Raw genomic sequence first — 11,167 nt, forward strand, 5'->3', positions numbered from 1 at the left:
GAGTACCAGTGCTCCGTTCTACCAAGCTGTACCAGTTTGGAATTTTACACTTTGGGGCAAGAGATCTTCTACTACGTGTAGTTTGCAGCCTAATTAATGGTGATACTGCTCCTGACTTTTCCCCAGCTTAAGATATGAATAAACAGGGAGGTGTTCTCTGTTACCATTTCCCTGTTGCTGGAGCATATCCTTGAGGTTTGTTGACGTTATTACTTATGTTTAAATGAAAAAGCAGCAGTACAGCATTTTCGTTCTTCATCATTCCTGGCTGTGCACACCCTCTAAAATCCAGGACATGTCATAGGAAGTTTACTAATTTTATATACATAAAATACAGAGAACTTAAGAGGGTAAGGCAACACCGGGCTACATTGATGTGAATTGCCAATTTAATCATGGTTTAAATCAGCCAGCGGGAAAGCTTCATTCAGATAATGAATTTCTACCTTGTTTTGTATTTGTACTTTGGGTGCTGTTTCCCCCCTAAAAAGTTGGCTCCCCTCCCTGTTTGTTAGTAACCAAAGCAACATATTTTCATGCAAGTACATACCACTTTTAAACGTCCTTTGGCAAGCCTTTGTGCCCCCTGGAGATGCGTCACACCAGGGCTGGCCAACCTGCAGCTGGTGAGCCGTTGAGCCGCACATCACATGCTGGGACCGCATCCTCTGGCTAACCACAAGGCTGTGGTGGCAGACGGCTGGTGAGTAATGCCGCGTCCCACTTGTGGGTGGAAGCAGGCCTGTCCCTGCGCATGAGTGACCGGCCCGGCACCTCCCTGCCATGGTGCCACAAGCATCTCCTGGCGTCTCCTGTGTCTCCTGCCCGTGGAGCTCTCTGGGATCTCCACCCTTCCCCCAGCTCTTGCAGGTACCTGGCATGAGTTTTGCGCCGCTCAACCACATGAAGATTTCAGTCAGTGACTCGAAGGATCAGAAAGGCTGGCTTCCACTGATTTACATCAGTAAGTACGTGTGAAAGCCATTACCTAGTCTGACGTTTTCGCTGAGGTTCTTAAGTGTTATGTTTCATACATTGAGAAGTAGTAAATGTTGCCTGTCTCTTTTTATTAGATGGTTGTTCGTTTGGTGCTCGTGCTTTGCAGCAAGTTCTATTCAGATGGAAATTGGAATTCAAAGAGCTTGCAGAAAAGCGGTTATTTAGAATTCTTTTAATTAGTTGACTGGCAATATCTTAAACATGCTGGAAAAATAAGTTGACTAAAATATGTTTTGATTAAACCTGTTAATGAAACAAAGTATCACTGATTTATTTCTGGTAGATTCTGATCTTGGAAGATTTTAGAACTAGCAGATCTTATCATCTCATGGTAATTTTTACACAAAAAGTAGAAAAATTTTTTTATCTTCCAATTAGTTTAAATATGAGTAAACAGTACATATTGAATGCAATTTTTTGAATAAACTGCAGCTAAGAAATTTTTTTTGCATTCATGGGAGAGCCTTCTGCTGGCTGTTGCAAGGTTAGCAGTTCAAGACATTATAGGCTCTGATGGTTTCTGTTCAGTGACTTCATCCATTTCAGAGGTCTAACTTTGCTGAAAACTTCACCAGTGATCATGGCCTGGTTATGCCTTTTTCCCATAATTGGAACAGTTCTACTATCAATAGTCAATAATGATTTTAACTGATTCAATTAGGTTGTCATAATTTCAATTATAGTTACTAATTATTTCTTCGAATAAAAAGTTTTTGTTTCAAAAGGGGTAAATGCAGTCATCTGCTTGTCCATCCTGGACACCTTAAAAAAAAGATTGCAGTGATGCCTGAGCTCATGTTTGAAATTTTAGTCACTTGCAGAAAAGCTTCCACCCACCACTGCCCTGATTTCCCCCCTGAAGGCCACCAGGCCTGACAAAACAGGCACGGCTTGAGTCACCAGAGCTAAACCGCGCTCAGGGTCAGCACAGGACAAAACGTGGCCCAGTMCCTTGATGAGAGTCACAAGGTATTAGGGGGTGCAGCAATACCCTTTCCTGTCCCACCAGAGCACCCCCCTGCCATAAGTCTTGGCTTAACCAGTTTCTTTGAGAGGAAAGAGTAATAGGAAAATGTTGCTTGTTTTCTTGGGCATTTGTGAAATAGATACCTGCTAGGAATAGCACAAAGCTTTATTGTGGGTAATACACCTATTTTGGAAATGCTATGCCTAAGTTGATTTGCACAGTTTGCTTTATTATAGACTAGACATATGGCAGTTTATAGTTACATATAAAAATAATTTGCTGTGCAAAGCATTATAGCTTTTTTCTCCTCCTTTGAAGTCCATTTATTTGAATAAAAAAAATGAAGTTCAACAATCCATGTGTGTCATCTTTTTTTAATTGGGAAACTAAGAGAAATGTAGCCTGGAATTACTTGTAATGGAGAACACTTATTTTCAGTAACTGCCTGTGCTTTGGCGAGTTATGTGTTTCCTGCTCGCAGCTGAGTCACAGAGATTGTATGGATAATGCGGCTGCCAAGCAATGGTCATCTTGATGTGATGAAGGCTTATGCTAATAGCTCCAAGGGTCTCAGCTTCAGTTCATAGTGATCAATGAGGACATGTTAAATATACCTGGTTGTTTACAGTTTTATATATATATATATAATATATATATATATATACACGCACAAACACAAATATATGTAATAGGAGAAAAGCATTGCTGATGTTTGCCTTAAAAATTGAGATGTTGGAGAATCATTGGGATGGACGTGTAAATTTAAAGGAGCCGAGTGTTCGTGTATACTGTACACTCAAATCCTCTTCTCAGAAGTTGATTGAACCCTAGTTCTGGCTTATGCGAGAAGGGTGAGTATTTGAAAGGAAAAGTCTGTTTAGCTATTTCTTCCTATTCCTCCTACTTATACTCCCTGTTTTATTTTGCAATACCATTACTTCTAGCACATGTATGCTTTCTTGGGCCAAAGCCCCATAGGAATTTACAGGAGAGGGGGTGGATGTTGGAGAGCTACAAAGACATTAGCTGTATTCACCCTTGTTCTAAATTTAYTGTAAATGACAAAGCCACTGGGATTTGGCCCATCTTCCTCCCCCTCCTTGGCTTTACTTTTACTAGGACTAACAGTGTTACACAGGGTGGCAGGATGTGGGAGGGTGGAGTACCTGCTGCTGCTAGGCTGAAGATGCTCTCTTGCTGAGACCTGCTCTACCTCAATTTAGCATCGTAGTCCCTTGCTTCACTGCGGGAGAAGTGATGGCGCTCCTTGAGTTTTCTTTATGCTGTTGGACTGTAGTTGTAGCATGTGTTTAAAAAATGACACGGGCTAGCTAAATGAGACAAATTATGGCATAGCTTTGAAGGAATCATGTGAGTTTGACTTGAAGTCCTAGAAAATTTCTCAGTTCTTTTATGCCTCTCAGTCCCTTGTGATAAAATGCCCCTAATGAACTGAAGGTTTTGCGGTTAGGGTCTCTGCCCACAGCACTGCTCACTGACTTCCAGTCTGTGCCCTGCTGTGCTGTAATCATTGAGGGCAATAGCTGAAGCTGCTTTGAACAAGGCAAGAGAGATGTGGTCTTTCAGTTTAATCTGCATTAATTATGGGGGGAAATGTTGAAATTTTCTTATGTATAAACAAGGCTCCAATTCCAATTTCTTTAATAAAACTTGCAAGTTTCTAAATAGCTTCTGAAAATTAGATATTGATTTCTAAGTCTCAGATGAATAATATTTTCAAAAGCAATCGTGTCTAACTTCTGATGAGACTTTATCAAAAGGGGATTGACAGTACAAAATGGGCATACACTTGCAACTGGCTGTTTGAATCTGTCAGCAGCATGAGTCACATCACTTAGTAGCAGCTCTGAGACTAGTACTCAGGACCCCGTCTCTTCTGGCCTCATGCTTCATTTATGAGACCATGCAAATCATTTGAAAACAGCAGTTTAGGAGCCTACTGACTTTCAGAGGAACATGGGCTTCTAAATCATTTGGGCACTCTCAGACATCTACCTCCATGTCCTTGGAAAAGCATTTCCATTCAAAAATTCATTTGGATGCATTTTTGAGTTTTTATTGGTTCCCCTGTAAATGATTTTAATTCTGACCTTTTGTAAAAAAAGGAGTTTCTGAAGGGTGGAGTGTAGAAATGCACTAAATATAATGTTGAAGATTTTGCACAAAAATTGTAACCTGAATTTCTTCCAAGACTAGCTAGCTTTGTAGTAAGACCCTGTGTGAAAACCCTTTGAGGTACAGTTATACAGGGCCTGCCTTGAAGGAAAACGTTCCCTGTGTGTTGGAATTAAGATATAAAGCAAACAATTGTCCGCTTCTTTGCAGCTCCAACCAGCCTGTAAATTCTGCCATCGTCCCTTGGTAACTTAGAAGTTGAGTTTTTCCTTCATAGCTTTGATACTCTCTTAACATTCTTCTACTGCCAGACATCATAATCACTAACAAAAATAACCAAGCATCTGTTCAGGAAAACAGCTATCAAATACTGTAGTGAGCAGCATGTTTTTTATTCCAAAGCTTTGAATAAGTCTCGGGATTGTAATAGTCTGCTAAGACGTGCCCTGGCTGCTGCAGGCCCTGGAGACATGAGCCTTAGACGCTCATCACACGTAACAAAGGTGGCCAAAACTTTGTAAGCATATGGGACATGTACCGAAAATTTTCAAGCAGGCAAGAGCCCTGGGCTGCCTTCCCTGTGCCTTGGGAAACTGAATGGGAGGAGAGGGTTGGGGGCAGCTTGCGCAAAGGAGGTGTCAGCAGCGCCATGCACGGGATGGAGGTGGACGGTGCACGAAGCTGGGTGTCTGTCCAGTGATGCCGGCCACAGGCTCTGCCTGGGTCATGCGGCAGCCCGGCACTGCTCATGTTATAGGTGCCCAGCAGCCAGCAGAGACTTTGCACGTCCTGAGAGACGCTGGTGGTTGTCCCACCCTTTCCCTCATGCTGCAAGAYGTTTATTTAGGAATGCAGTCATTGAGCAATTAGGCAAGAGAGCTGGTTGCTTGGGGCCGGATGGTGGAGAGCAAAGGCAGAAGGGAGGGGTAGTGATGGGGACCACCCATCCACAGGAGGCTGTGGGGGTTTCCTGCTCTTCCCAAGGTGGAGCAGCAGGTCCTAAGACAGGGGAGGTCACCAGTTTCCGCTAGAGGAAAAGATACTGATTGAATCTCTGACCCTCAGACATGAACAATAACTTCCAAAACCCAGCCCTGTGGTAACCCTAGTTTACTGTAAATTAATTCTCTCGAGCTTGTGCAAAAGATGCTTTATCCCAGGAACAGAACCTTATTCTTCTTCCATGCTACTGAGCCCAGACTCAGCATCACAAATAAACCAGCATAAACAAGAAAATAAAGTCCCTAATATAACACTACGCAGACAAGCTGCCAGGTTCGGTGGCTAGTTAATCCAGCCAGTCAACTCTGCTGCCCAAATGCCAACGATAGCTTTTTAAGGTGCAGCAAGTGTGCTACAGCTGTGCCTACATTAGCAAGTGGTGCAGCCCCATAGCAGCCGAGCCACAGCGCGAGCAAGTGCTGAGATTGCAATGTTTGCACTGAATATGTTTCATCTGAAAGGAATCCACTTTGTGCCCTGGTCGCAATGCAAACCAAAGCGCCGTAAGTGGGGACAACTGGGACGTTCACTCCATAAGTGCACTCCTGACCTGAACGAAACACTAATATGTAGGTGCCCTGTGTGAACTGGCCCCGTTCCCACTCCTCGGTGATGTAAAAATACCAGGATGAAAAACATTAAGAAATATCGCTTAATCCCAAAAGTATAATATTAAGCTTTATGCAGCCTCGTTGCAGTATTAATATATGAATCATGCTGAATAATAACACATGATCAAATAGCTGAGACATATCAATTTTTTTAAAAAATATCTTTTTCCACAGGAGAAACTCACATTTTCACAAATTGCAACGTGCTAACAACATTCCTATGCAATACATAACACATCTTCATCTTACGGATGAGTAAGACGTTAAGTGATTGAGGCAAATCACAAGAAGGACCATCAGTGGCAGGGCTGGGACCGGGCTGTTGATTTTCTGATCTATCTGAGCCTCACACCCTTGATGTGAGTACACAGCTTGCCTGTGCGGGAAGGTACACCGGCAGGCTTCAGTTAGTGAGCCCGTCTGACTTGCAGAGAGGAGCTTTTAATCACAGATTAATGATCAGTGCTTTTTGTTTTCAGCAGCCTAAGCTAAATCTGGGGAAGCGGAGCAGGGGGGATGATTTCCATGCAGTGCCCTGGCTTGACCCGTCTGCAGCCGCCACTGACTCGGCCGAAGTGACTGTGGTCGCTGCCGCGCTCGGTTGTTCATCGCTCTTCCCCCATAGGGAGCGACCGGGCCTCTGTGCTGTCTCTCCCTAACCTTTGCAACAGAAATTAGCAATACACCGAACATCAGCCTGAACCTCCTGACAGAGCAACTGCAACCAAAGTCAGACCAAGGTCTGGGCCAGCACCTGCGCTTGGAGGAAGACGCCCAGGGCACGATGTGCCAGATACTGCCATAGCTATATCTATGTCAGTTCACACCAGTATTTGCATTGGTATCTTTTCTCTCTGTAGACAATAGTCAATTCTCCTGTGTTTCTCCCAGCCTTTTGAAGGAAAATAAATCCCTGTAGTTAAAATCACAAGTCCTCGTAAAAACATACTTGTGCCCAGAAAGCTAAGCATCAGAGCTTGCCTGGAGCTTAAGAAGAAGTGGCATCTTTTTCAATAAATTTACATTTCTAAATAGATGATAAGTGTTGAATCAATTTCCATATGTTTAAAATAGCAGAGCATTAAGAATTCTGACACTTCAAGCAATCAACTAATTTGGGACTATTATGAGAATATCTGTCCTACTAGTGGAGCTATACATCTGAGAAGCAGGGACAGTCTGTGCCTCTGTGCCCTTTCGATACCATAATGGAAGAGTGAATCGACAAAAAAAATCCTCTTCATTTGCCTGAAGAGATGACGGTGTTTTATGGCATTCAGAGCTTCATAAAATCAACTTTCAGCTCTTAATAATCTGGGTCATGATACACCCACCGTTTGCCATGTCTGGCCACGCTCATGGTTACACGGGTCCAACGACAAGTAAGGGCAAGGTGTTGGCAGATGCTTCCCGGTGGGAAAGGCAGGAGCGGAGGTGTGCCGACTTCTTTGCCCCAAAGAGCCGCTGGGGCAGGAGCTGCGGGCGTTCCCCGCCAGGTGACTCCTGTCCCTGCTGCTGCCCGGCCTTCGCTGTGCCCTCGCCCGAAACACTGCGCAGCCTGGTCCAGCCTGGAGTCACCGCGCTGTTATTTCACGACACCCAGTGACGCGACGTGACACTACCGGTCTGGGAGTCAAGAGCAAAAGCGTGAGCAGCAGCAGCAGAGGTGGCAGAACTGCCTGCCAGCAGGACCAGGAAGGCAGCACTGCAGCAACAGATGCCTTTCCAACATGATTTTTTCTATTCCTAGAAAGTAGGGATTTGGAGGAGGACAGGTCTGGGGGGCGTTTGCTAGTTTGTTTTTTTTTTCCTTCAATTTAAGTTCATATGCTGGAAAAGGCAATGCCATCAGGGAACGCTTCTGATTACCTAGTGGATTTTTCATAGTGCAGATCTTCATTGCTGTATGTGCTTGATTTTTTACAGCCAAAGCAGTAGGAAGTCTGGCCACTGACTTCAAAAGGACGGTCTCAGGATTTCCGGGGAGCAACGGGATGTTTATTTGGTATAGATTTAAAACCTCTAAAAACATAACTGGGAAACGATCTGTTTCTAGGTTACCTTCCCTCCACAACATCTGCTTGGCTTGGATCACTCTTTGCAGTTTCTTGCTCTTTCCTCAACTCTATTTACCATGGCAATGGGTTAAAAACAGAAAACCAACAGCCACAGCCTGCATTCCTCATTAAAGACAAGATAAATACAATTCGCTGTCCAGACCTTCTGGAAAGTTGAGTATCCTCAGAAATGGGGCAGTCAAGGGGGCAACAATTTGCAAGATACCGACGCGCTGGTTCCTTGGCTCCAGGACACTTAATCGTTTTACAGGCTTGGTGTAAAGTTGTGTTTATCTGCGATGGTGCCAGCAATGTGGAAAGCCCTGTGCAGACGAGGCTTTTGCGATGACAGCTGGTTTCAGCATCGCTCTCAAGCAGACGCAAGGGACAAGGCTCTGGACATGGGAGGCGCACATTTGCAGATGAGCTGCTACTCATAACAGCAAGAAACATTTTCTTTCCCAAGGTACAGGGTGTAAACAGGGTCTCTGAGGAGCTGGCCACAAGGCTCAGTGGGAGCTGCCCCCTCCCACCCTTTATTTCCCACTCGGCTTTGCTGACCCTTCCCTGGAACGTGGCTCCCAGGCTTTCTTTAGGAGACCAAAGCACCCAGATAGCATAAAGATGTCAGAAAACAAGTGGGCACAGCGCAGCGATTAAGGGTGTATCTATCTATCTCTAATAATTTGCCGGAGCCCATGCTAACGGCCTTTCTGCATTTAGCAGGGCAGGAAGCGTGCGTAATGAGGAGCAGGGGAGGACAACTGGGCTCGTACAGCTGGTCAGGCAAATTTGTGTGAATTATGTGGCAGTTTGCCAAAAGTGGACCAACGAGGCGGGGGAGAGAAAAGGAAAAAAAAACCTCGAAGGTGGCCAATCCCTGGGTTGGATCTGTCCGATTTCAAACCTGCCATGGAGGAGACCAGCGGGTCAGTGTTTCGGAGAGGCACCGAAGCAGTGGGCAAGTCGCTGCCATTAGACATGTTTCGGGAGCCCTTCTGCTCCTCATCCTTATGCAGCTCCCCTCTCCCCCTCCCCAGAGCTTTTTCACTTAATGCCTGTGCATCGTGGGGAGCAGGGGCACCGCCAAATGCAGCAAAGCCTTCTGGAGAGGTAACGCTCAGGACTCAGGTGCCCGATACTTTTAAAAACCATCCCTTGTGAGCCTCCTGCAAGCCACGCAAATGGCAGAGAATTGGCTTATCTGAGAAACGCTCATGCCGTCGTTCACCTTTGATCCGGCAYGCTGCATTGCTGGGAAGGAGGAAAACCTGTGTGTTACCAGAAGTCACCTTTCAAATACCGATATTTATTAATTCTAATTCAACTAGCATGGCTACAATGGTGCAAATGCTCTTTCTCTCTAATACTCTCCGTAGGCTCTCCGACAGAGAAACGCTGTTTGCCATAGACGGCAGTTATGGGCGGTGGTGTCCAGTGGAAACAGCCCCGCACCGTCTCCCTGGCCTCCTCGTCGCCTCGCAGCGGCATCGCAACCCCTTGGGCCCTGAAAGCTCGCGGGAGCCAGCGCCGACGCAGCCGGAGCCGCTGGGCCTGCCCGCCTTCACCTTCCTGCCCGGTACTGCCCTGACCCGGCCTCCTTCACTGCACCATTTTTATAAGCTGCTTCGAGGGGACGGGCACGAAGGGCAAGGACACCTGGCGCACGTAAAGAAGTAAATAAATAAAAAAGCGACGCAGTCCAGTTTGCACGGCCATGCTGTCAGACGTGACAAAGGATTTTGCAGCATCTGCCGCAATAAGATATTGAAAATCTCATCCCAAGCCTGCCAGATTCCCAGCCCCATGGACGGGAGATAACGAACAACACGTACTTCAAAGGGGGGCAGTACAGACTGAAAAGACTTTCACATGGGGCTCTGAAAACACACATAAATCACAGGTATTAGCACCGTTTGAAATCCCATTTATTTTAAATTGCCGCTGCTCGCAGCCCAGCCTTGACCTGCCCCGGTCGCCACGAGGCAGTGCGCAGCCGGCCAGGACCCACGCACGAGGTGCCAGGGCCGCCCACCAGGTCGGCGGGGGGTCTGGAAAGGCCATTTGCACCGGCACGTCCTTCCCAAACGCCGTCGTCGTATTCTGGAGAGGAGGGAAAACAAGGCCGAATGGCAGAGAAGTGCAAAGAAACGGTGGCATTGGGGCAGATAATTTACCTTTCTCCTGTGGTCACGCATGGGTTTTCATGGGAAAAGCTTTTCCACAGTAGTGCTTTGCAGATGTTCAGGCACCTGCCTCCACGAGACCCGCACGGCGAGGGGCTGGCGTGAGCAGCCTTGTTTCACAGCTGCTGGGGGGAGGCTTGGGGGAACCATGGCGAGTGCCTACAAAAGTGCCCCCAGACCCTGGGTATATCTGATTGGAGGCACCTAGGCTTTTTGGAAAACTTGGCATTTTGAGGTCGATATCCGCCTCCCAGGTTAGTGTCAGATGGCCACAGCACCAAGACTGTGCCGTGCTTCTGGTGTCTGCACTCCACAGCAAACCGGAGAGCGTCCCACTGCCAGCAGCCTCTGCCGCAGGTGGTCCCCACAGCCTCCCAGCCCACTGCCTGCCTCCACGTTGAATAAAAACAATTTCCTTCGGTGGAAAAAACAGTGCCTAATCCCACCACAGGTGCACAAAGGGGCTGAATCATGGTGCACAAGCAACCGTGTCCCTGGTATTACATGTCGTGCACCCCGTGAGTGCTCCTTGGTGCTGCCTCTGCTACCTGTGCTTCATCTTCACTCTCAGGTGCTGCTCACACTCTCATTGAGTATTTTGGCAGCATTCGAGTGGTTTAGGTGTCAAATAACTAATATATAAGACTGGAGCGTACAATGTATAACATATGCTCTGTCAACTAGGCATCCGGTGCTTGTTACCCTCTATGGAAAAGCACTTAAACACCGGTCTGGAGAAAAGCACTGAGTGGCAGATGTTGTTCAGAAGCTGGTGTTGCATGTGTCTGTGCAAAGACCTGCGTCACCTGTCGTACACAGGCTCTGTCTGACCTGCCGTCGCCCCTATGAAACCCTGGATTTCTAGCCAAAAAAACCCAACCCATCCTGGTGGGGTTTTGTTCTCCTTTGCGGTACAGAAGACGCCGATGCAAACCGAAGGCCCTTCTCAAAACACAGATCAGCTCTCATACCTCAGATGCCTTCCTAGACTTATAAATAACTGCACTCAGCCCGCTGGGAGCAGGTGACACGAACCTGCACCACGATTCCCCAGGCCCGGTCGGTGTACAGTGTTCCCACACCGCAAGACGAGCTCGCCCACGCTTCGGGGGCGCCCCGTGCCACACCGTGGGGGGCTGCCGTGAAGCCCTGGGGAGGCGCCCAGCTTTCTTTAAAAGGGCCGCTGCCCTCGCTGCCTATTTAAACGGG

General features: G+C 46.9%; 1 long non-coding RNA gene across 1 annotated transcript; it reads left to right on the top strand.

The window, feature by feature from the left end:
• Window positions 1-6: 6 nt before the first annotated feature.
• LOC112967149 lies at window positions 7-6,751 on the top strand. Its single transcript, XR_003253873.1, has 3 exons — window positions 7-964; window positions 5,890-6,074; window positions 6,195-6,751. It is a non-coding gene; the product is annotated as an uncharacterized LOC112967149 (long non-coding RNA).
• Window positions 6,752-11,167: the final 4,416 nt, after the last annotated feature.

Source organism: Apteryx rowi, unplaced genomic scaffold (genome assembly GCF_003343035.1).
Source record: "Apteryx rowi isolate R43461 unplaced genomic scaffold, aptRow1 scaffold_266, whole genome shotgun sequence".
Classification (NCBI taxonomy): domain Eukaryota; kingdom Metazoa; phylum Chordata; class Aves; order Apterygiformes; family Apterygidae; genus Apteryx; species Apteryx rowi.